Raw genomic sequence first — 9863 nt, forward strand, 5'->3', positions numbered from 1 at the left:
ACATACCCTTAGGGAAGAGTTACAAATAATACAAATAAGAGGAAGCCTCACTTGTATTCCAGCTGCTTCTTCAAGTTTTGAGTCCCCTCTGTTCCTGTCTTGCCTGCATTTGTTCATGGTTAAGAATTTTCACATAATAGCTCATTGCATTGTGTCCAGGGGATTGGTTTGTAGAGAGATTGTTCTGCCACAATTTGCAATGAAAAATGACTCTTGTCAGTGATAATAACACATTTTGAAAACTGAAATAAGAGTCAGAGTTCTGGATTCAAATCTTCTCACTAGGATTCCCATATTTAACTTGCTTTGTGACCTTGTCAGATTTTATGAGTAGTTGGTGTTTTATCCTAAAAATGGGAACAGATCCCATCTCTGCCAAGTTCACAAGTATGAGGATAGAATAATTGTTAATTCTTGGTGTTCATATTAATCAACTTGTGACTGTTAATTTTTTTTTTTTTTATTGTAAATACAAGCATGAGAAGTAAAGAAAATTGTGGAAGGTTTAAAGAGAATTTAGAGCAACTAGGAGTCCTGGTGTGGCACTACAGGTTAGTGTGCTGAACTTCAAGGTTGGTTTGAACCGTAGAGTCAGTGGTTCCAGCTCAACAGACCCTTCTCGGAAACTCTATACAGGTTGCTATGTTGTTGTTGTTGTTAAGTGCTGTGGAGTCGGTTCCGACTCATAGCGATGATCCTGTACAGGGTTTCCGAGGCTGTAAATCTTTACGGAAGCAGAACGCCTCATCTTTCTCCCACGGAACAGTTGGTAGTTTCAAATGTCTGACCCTGAGGTTCGCAGCCCGATTCGTAATCACTACGCTACCAGAGCTCCTTCTGGTTGCTATGAGTAGGAACTAATTCAATGGCATTTAACAATAACAATGCTAACTGAAAAGTTGTCAGTTCAAACTCACTAACTGCTGCTCAGAAACACAGGGTAGCTATGAGTTGCTGACTTAATGCATGGTACATAGCAACAACAGCAGCAACAATGACAACAGAAAAATTAGAAAGTCAAGACAGACACCTGGACTTATTTAATTTGAATACAGACCAGAGGTCCAGTGGGAAATGAGACGATGTGTGCAGACCTGGAAGCAGGGTCTAGGACCATTCTGTTTATCAAGTATAGTGTATGTTGTTCTTGTCAGTGGTTGCCATGGAGTCAGTGGAAGAATCTGATCATGTAAAACGTTGTCAATCACTAGACTAGTTTATTAAATGAAGTTATAGATAAAATCTCATTGTTAAAGAGTAGCTCAGATTTTAAATATCAGATAGCTTTCTGTTGGTCCAGCATAGTTTATATATGGTTCCTTCAGAGGAGTCCTGGTGTGGTGCTGTAGGATAAGCACTGAACTGCTAACCCCAAGGTTTGTGGTTCAAGGCCACCAGCTGCTCCTTGGAAGCCCTATATTGTGTTGCTATGAGTCAGAACTGACTCAACTACACTTAACAACAACAACAAAAGAGACTGTGGGTATTGACTCTGTTGCTCTTTCAAGGTCCCTTTCAAACCTATTATTCTATGAGTCCATAATTAATTAGTGTGGATGAGAGAATAATTTAATTAATGTTACAATTAAATCTGCCTGAGGTATGTTTATAACATCCTTGGCATTTCTGAATAAGCCACAGATATAGTTTCCTTGAAAAGACCCTTTTGGGAAGTAGTTAGAGGTATTTCTGCTGAGTTATCAAAGAATCATCTGCCTTTGGTATCATCGAAGGACCATTTTGTTTATCATAGGACAGTGCTTGATAGAAAATTAGTAATCATATACAACAGCATGGCAAAAGATCAACTTTTTTCTTTTGGCAAAGGCTAATGATTTGTGTGTGTGTGTGAGAGAGAGCAGCATCATGCATGATTTTGCCTTCAATTTTTCACAAAATAAAATAATTTGCATACATTTCTGCAAGAGTGAATCATAGTAGTATAGAAAAACTAAGGCTCATCTAAAACAATATCTTAGCATAAATACATATAAAAAAAGATTGGATAGGAACACAGCACAACAAAAAATAATACTTGACTTGCCTCATTACACTGACTTTCTGCAGAGTGTAAAACTTTCATCAGAAAACAAAGCAGTGGAAATAATAAATGGATACTATAAATTAAAACTGGTGCAATTATGCGGGACAACCCCAAAATAATTCTTCTACATGCAATGAGTTCTAATTGCACTGATACCTCTCTCTCACACCCCCATTCCTTCTTCTTCTTTTTTCCCCCAAACAAATTTCACTCTCTAAATTAGAGAACATATTTTGGATATACATGATGATAGCAGGTTGTTGGATGAGAGCTGAAAAGCTTTTGTGAAATAGAGAATCTGAATGTTTCTAGTATGATACAGTTGAACACAATAAAGTTGAATTTCTCTTATTGTACCAAGCTCTCTTTTCCTGCATTCAAATGATTTCCTAGCGATGCACTTAAAACCAGACTCATTATAACATTTATATTATTCCTGTTATTGTGGTTAACAAGTACAGTTGTATTTCATGGCAAGGGAAGGGAGTAATAGCCATTGTTAAAATGAAGTCAGAGGGGTGTGGAACATCTATTTTAGTTATTCAATATCCCTTCAGTGATGAAAATTTGTCTTTTCTTAGCTTTCCTACCATATTGTTTATACACAAGGGAAACTTGCTGCTTAAGGAGTAGAGAAATCTCTTGGGAAACCTAACCCAATTTTTGCATTTACTTTTATTATATTTTTAAATACAGGGTAAACAAGTATAGGAGCTCCAGTAGTGTAATGGGTTATGAGTTGGGCTGCTAACCTCAAGATAATCAGTTTGAGTTTAACACACACCCCTCTGGAGAAAAATGTGGCTTTCTGCTCCCAAAAAGATTTATAGCCTCAGAGATCCTGTACTGGGTCGCTGTGAGTTGGAACCAACTCCAAGACACATAACCACCACCACCAAATAAGTATATTGGTATCTTTTATTATCAATTTCTGCTTTTCAATACAAACTTGCTACTGATTCTGCTGAAAAGAGAAGACAATATCTTCTTTCTACTTATAAGGAGAGGATTTTGTGGATGTGCTGACTCCAATCATGTTAAGGTAGGATTGACTATACAGTCTTTATATAATTTGGACAGTAATGTCGAATGGCCATGATACCATGTCTCCTGGGCCAGTGACCCCACAATGGCATGAAGTTTGTTGAATCATTACCCACTGCTTGTTGCTACGCTTTGTTATCCATTATGAGCTTAATAAAATTGTTACAGTTGTCATTGGCCCAAAAAAGATAAACATGGGGTGAGGGTGGGGATTTATAATATGTGAATAAATAGAGAACAAAGACTCAATAGGTCAATAGTTTAAGCATGTTTCTCTATTATTAAGTATTCATCTCAAAGTCAGTCTTCACCATTGACCTTGGTATGATGTTTGTTATTTGTTTTGGTAATGCTTTATATTTGAAAGACAGAATTTAAATGATTGTGACTCTGTTGTGTATTTGGAATAGCATGAACTCAGTGCCTTAGAAACTCGAGTGACACACATTTTCTCTGGTACATGGAGACATTTTAGAAATATATAAAGAAAAGGAAAGTAAGTAAATGTGTTGACTGATTTTGTGGAACACAGAAATTCAGACTACTTTGTGTACATTATGGTTGCTGTTGTTAAGTGCTGTCAAATTGATTCTGACTCAGAGCAATCTGTATAGTGTTTCTTAGGAGAGGTTGTTGGGTTTGAACATCAAGCTTGTAGTTAGCAGCCCAGTGCTTGTGTACATAGCCTTTCCATAAAGGTGGTTATAGCTGGGCACAAGAGCTAAGCCTCATTTTTCAGAAGGTTTTCACCAGACCTGATATTCAGCTGAAGGAGTCCTGGTGGCGCAGTAGTTTAGTTGTCTGGCTGCTAAACAAAAGGTGGAACTAACCAGCAGCTCTGCTGAAGAGAGATGTGGCATTCTGCTTTTGTTAAGACATGTTGTGTGCCTTGGAGTTGGTTCCGACTCATAGTGACCCTGTACAGGGTTTCTGAGGCTGCAAATCTTACAGCCTTGGAAACTCTTTAGGACAGTTCTACTCTATTCTGCAGCATTACATTGGGTCAGAATCAACTTGATAGCAAAAGCTGTTGCTTTTTTATTTGGCATGCATCTAGGAGTTCCTGGGTGGAGTTAATGGTTAATTCCATGGCTACCATGGAGAGAAGGAGGACTGGAGTGGCTCTGTGAGATAATGTGCTGGAATGCAAAAGCAGTTTGAATCACAATGTCGGAAGTTCAAACTCACCAGCTGCTCTACAGAAACCGTATACAGTGTTGCTATGGGTTGGAAAAGACTCAATGACACTTAACAACAACAACTTTGGAGATAGGGTGGTTGGACCACATCAAGATGTGCATTGGACAAAAGTCCTGCTGATGCATTTCCAAAAATTCAGTTATTGAAAACCTTATGGAACACAGTTCTACTCTGACACAGATAGTCACCGTAAGTGGGAATTGATTCGATGGTTGGTTAGTTAGTTAGTTAGCATACAGCTAGTCTACCACTCATCTGTCAGTTCATCATACTGTGGTGTGTTATGAGTTGCTGTGATTCTGGAAGTTATGCCATGGGTATTTTAAATACCAGCAGGGTCACCCAGGTGGATAGGTTTCAGATGAGCTTCCAGATGAAGGCAGATTAGGAAGAAGGAATGATGAACTACTTCTGAATATTTAGTCACTGAAAACCTTACAAATAGCAGGGAAACACTGACAGATATAGTGCCGGAAAATGAATCCCTCAGGTTGGAAAGCACTCAGAATGTGACTGGGGAAGAGCTGCCTCCTCGAAGTAGAGTTGACTGTGGCAATGCGAATGGAGTAAAGCCCATGGGAATGAAACCCTCAGAATCTTAGTTTGCTGATGGGGCACAACTCAAAATGAAGAGACACAGCTGTAAACATTCATTAATAATCAGTATATGGAATGTACAAAGTATGAAACTAGGACAATTAGAAATTGTCAAAAATGAAACGGAACACATAAACATCGATATCTTAGGCATTACTGAACTCAAATGGACAGGTACTGGCCATTTTGAATCTGACAACCACATGGTTTACTATACTGGCAATGGCAAATTGAAGAGGAATGGTGTTGCATTCATTATCAAAAAGAACATATCCATGTAAGTCATGAGGTACAATGCTGTCTGTGATAGGATAATATCTATATGCCCTCAGGAAGACATAGAAATCAAATTGACTACATCTGCGGAAAGAGACGAAGGAAAAGCTCCTCTATATCATCAGTCAAAACAAGGCCAGGGGAAGACTGTGGAACAGACCATCAATTACTCTTATGCAAATTCAACCTGAAGCTGAAGAAAATGAAAACAAGTCCACGAGAGCCAAAATATGACCTTGAATATATCCCACCTGAATTTAGGGATCATCCGAAGAACAGATTTGATACATTAAACACTAAAGACCAAAGAACAGAAGAGTTGTGGGATGACATCTTCATACATGAAGAAAGCAAAAAGTCATTAAGAACAAAAGAAAGAAGGAAAAGGTCAAAATGGGTGTCAGAAGAGACATGGAAACTTGCTCTCCAGCTTAGAGATGCTAAAGCAAATGGAAGAAATGAGGAGGTCCAAGAGTTGAACAGAAAATTTCAAAGATCAACTCAAGAAGATAAAGCCAAATATCACAACAAAATATGCAAAGATCTGTAGTCAGAAAACCAAATAAGGAAGAACACGCTCAGCATTTCTCAAGCTGGGGGAACTGAAGAGAAAATTCAAGCCTCAACTTTCGTTACTGAAAGATTCTCTGGACAAATTATTGAATGATTCAGAAATTTGACAGATAACTATCTGGCCGATTGATTGGAAGAGATCCATATTTGTGCCCGTTCCAAAGAAAGGTGACCCAATGGAATGCAGAAGTCATCGGACAATCTCTTTGATATCCCATGCAAGTAAGTTTTGCTAAAGGTAATACAGAAATGGCTGCAAGCATACATTGACAGAGAACTTCCAGAGGTTCAAGCCAGTGTCAGAAAGTCTATGGAATAAGGGATATCATTGCTGATGTGAGATGGATCTTGGCTGAAAGTAGAGGATACCAGAAAGATGTTTACCTGTGATTTATTGACTACATAAAGGTATTAGATTGTGTGGATCATGACAAGCTATGGACAACATTGCAAAGTATGACTATTCCAGAACACTTAATTGTGCTCATGAGGAATCTGTACATGGACGAAGAGGCAGTTTTTCTAACATAACATGAGAGAACTTAAAGGTTTAAAACTAGGAAAAGTTTGTGACAGGGTGGTATTCTTTCACCATACTTATTCAATTTATATGCTGAGCAAATAATCTGAGAAGCTGGGTTGTATGAAGAAAAACATAGCATCAGGATTGGACAGAGACTGATTAATAATCTGTGATATGCAGATGATACAAGCTTGCTTGCGGAAAGTGAAGAGGACTTAAAATATTTACTGATGAAGATCAAAGAGCATAGCCTTCAGTATGGATTGTATCTCAATGTAAAGAAAACAAAAATACTCACAACTGGACCAATAAACATTATTCTTATCAATGGAGAAAAGATTGAAGGTGTCAAGGACTTCATTCTTCTTGGATCAACTATCAACACTCATGGAAGCAGCAGTTAAGAAATCAAATGATGTATTGCATTAAACAAATCTGTTGCACAAGACCTTTTTAAAGTATTGAAGAGCAAAGATGTTAGCTTGATGACTAAGGTGCGCCTGACCCAAGCCACTGTATTTTCAATAACCTCATATACATGGGAAACTTGACAGTGAATAAGGAAGACCGTAGAAGTATTGATGCTTTTGAGTTATGGTGTTAGAGGAGAATATTGAGGGTGCCATAGGCTGTCAAAAGAACCAACAGATTTGTGTTGGAAGAAGTATATCTAGAGTGCTCCTTGGAAGCCTAGATGGCCAAACTTCGTCTCTCATACTTTCAACATATTTTTTGGAAGGACCAGTCGGTGGAGAAGGATATCATGTTTGGGAAGGTGTAGGGTCATAGAAAAAAAGTAAGATCCCCAGTGAGAGGTATTGGTAAAGTGTCAGCATCAATGGGCTCAAGCCTGACAACGATTGTGAGCTTGGCCTAGAACTGGGCTGTGTTTCATGCTTCTGTGCATAAGGTCGCTATGAATCAGTACCGACTCGATTGCCCCTAACAACAACAACATACAGCTGGTAGTTATGACCCAGGAACCACAGATTGTTCAAGAAATCCATTCTGGGTGACCCTGTCTCTGGATGCTTGGAACTATAGAGGACAATACTGTGAGCCTGTGGGGAAGTCAAAAGGAGAATCTTGTCTAAAATTCACTACAAGGAGCTATAATGAAATGGTGTTCATTTCCCAAAGAAATGTGCTGTATATGAAGAACAACTTCAGGTTATATATTGTATAGCAAGCTGTAGGATAGAAGCTGCCATTTGAATAGATACAATTGTTACAGGAAAAGCAAAAAACAAAACAGGGTCACTGAGAGAGTAAGAAACTATTCGAGGTAAATGAGCTAGTAAGTTGTCAAAAGTTGTTCTGGTGGCACAGTGACTAATTTCTCCGCTGTATATAGGAAGATCAGAACCTACAAGCTACTCTGCAGGAGAAATTTGTATCGGTCTGCTTTTGTAAAGATTACAACTTTGGAAGCCCCAGGGAGCAAGTCCACTCTCTTAGAGTTGCTATGAGTTAGAATCACTTGAATACAGCAAGTGTGTTTTTTTTTTATTAAAATTATTAAAGTAGGATTAAAACCCAAGTCTCCTTGCTTTTATAAACAAGACCACTATGCCAGGAGGAAAACTGCTTTTCTGGGCTGACTCTCAAACCACAAAAACAAGAAAGAATGGACTGATTGACTAGAAGTGGCATAAGGTTGGGTAAAATTAATTCTTTTTTAACTTCCCTTAAAACAAACTAACAAAAGATGGTTAATACTCAAGAAGGAGAACATTAGTCAAAGAATCCAGAAAAGTACATATAAAAGATTTATTTAAAACATGGAATTATTCAATGGTCAATGATTTTATAAGAAAATAAAGCTCAGCACTTGTATAAAAAATTTTTTTGACAATCCCAAAAGATTTTGATGAAAAATAGGGGAATTATCTTTAAAAAAAAAAGAGAGAGAGAGAGAGAAAGAGCACTTCACATGATTGCATAATGACCTGCAAACTATCTGAAGAACTCATTCTGGAAAGAGAATGCATTCTGCTCAGAACAACAGGGTTCTGGGATACAGGGATTGAGGCATGGCTGCAAAGGGCAAAAGGGGGGAAACAATGTTAAGATGCTTGGCTGTCTTTTGAATCTTGGTTTCCCTGGCATACCATTTTTAAATAGACTCTTGAGGAGAAGAGAAAGGAATAGCCAGAAATATCACCATAGAAAGCTTGTAAGTCCATCTTCTGCCTATAACTGATTGTTGTTGTTGTTAAAGTGACGTTGAGTCGGTTCTGACCCATAGCGACCCTGAACAGGGTTTCCAAGGCTGTGTGTGAATCTTTACAGGAGCAGAACACCTCATCTTTCTCCCGCAGAGCAGCTGGTAGTTTTGAACTGCTGACTTTGCCATTCACAGCCAGATTCGCAACCACTACACTACCAGAGCTCCTTTGGAATACCTAAAATGGGGCTACAACGTGCCCAGTGAAGGAGGCTTCCTGTGGAGCCTTTGCATTACATAAGACCATAGGGGGAATCCTGAACCTCATCCATAGTCTTCTGAGGTGGGATATTTCCATTTGAAAGGACAAGCTGACCAGCCTAGAGCAGCTAGAACAGAAGATAATTCTTGAAAGAAAGACCCACCAGAAAAATACAAAACAATAATGGCAGTCCAACTGACTACTACAAGAACAAGCAAGTTGCTCACCTAGGAGACATCAAGGCAAGTGCTTGGGTTCCCTCAGGGCTTAAACTCCCTCCAGGACTAAGACTCAATGGGAATACACCAGCATACATGCTCTCTGACTGATGACCATGTTGGTGACTGATAAGGGGAAATGAGGGAAAAACAGCAATGAAGCAGCAAGCTAAGCCCTACCAAATTCAATAGACTCTTGTGAACCCAGGTGGAGACCTGATTGGCCAGCAGTGTGGCAAGACCTGGAGACTCCTGGGCCCAGAGTCAGTGACATAGCCACAGAGAACTAGAGTAGAGAGTGAAGCATCCAGTGGATAAAAAGTGAGGGCTTATACACAAGAACACCCACTTGACCTGGCTTCAATGGCTGGATGATCAGAATTCAACTGGAAGAAGAAAGAAGAGGAAAAAAAGAGTAATCTGATATAATTTGATGAACCTGACCTATGCTTATGGATACGTAGCTCAAAAGAGGGAACAAATCTTTACAGCGAAGATCATTCCCACCCCCTTGATATACAGGATAGGCAGGGATGGGCAACTTGGACATTGGCTACCCAAAATGGGGGGCTACAAAGGCAAGAAGTGACTATCTTACAAGCTTTCAAGAGGGAGCCTAGATCCAGAGGACGCGGAGGAAGGTAGAATCTCCACAGAGTATTATCCAATCTGTCTGGGCGGGGCTGATGAAAGGAGATGGGGATGGCACTCATGTGGCACAATAGTGAATAATTGCTATCAGGACTGACTGTGAGGGTTGGAAATGTAACAGTAGACATTTTGTAGCAAAACAAGGCATGTGGTTGATGTTGCAGTCTAGGAGCAGACTTCCCTGGGACCATCAAGGGAGAAGAGCAGAATGCGGGACCCTACCCAGAGAAGCAGTGATACCAGAGATGGAGGCAGAAGTGATGATGTGGAGTGAGGGAATGGCTGGGGATGTTAGACTCAGAGAGGGA

Source organism: Chrysochloris asiatica, unplaced genomic scaffold (assembly GCF_000296735.1).
Source record: "Chrysochloris asiatica unplaced genomic scaffold, ChrAsi1.0 scaffold00117, whole genome shotgun sequence".
Lineage (NCBI taxonomy): Eukaryota > Metazoa > Chordata > Mammalia > Afrosoricida > Chrysochloridae > Chrysochloris > Chrysochloris asiatica.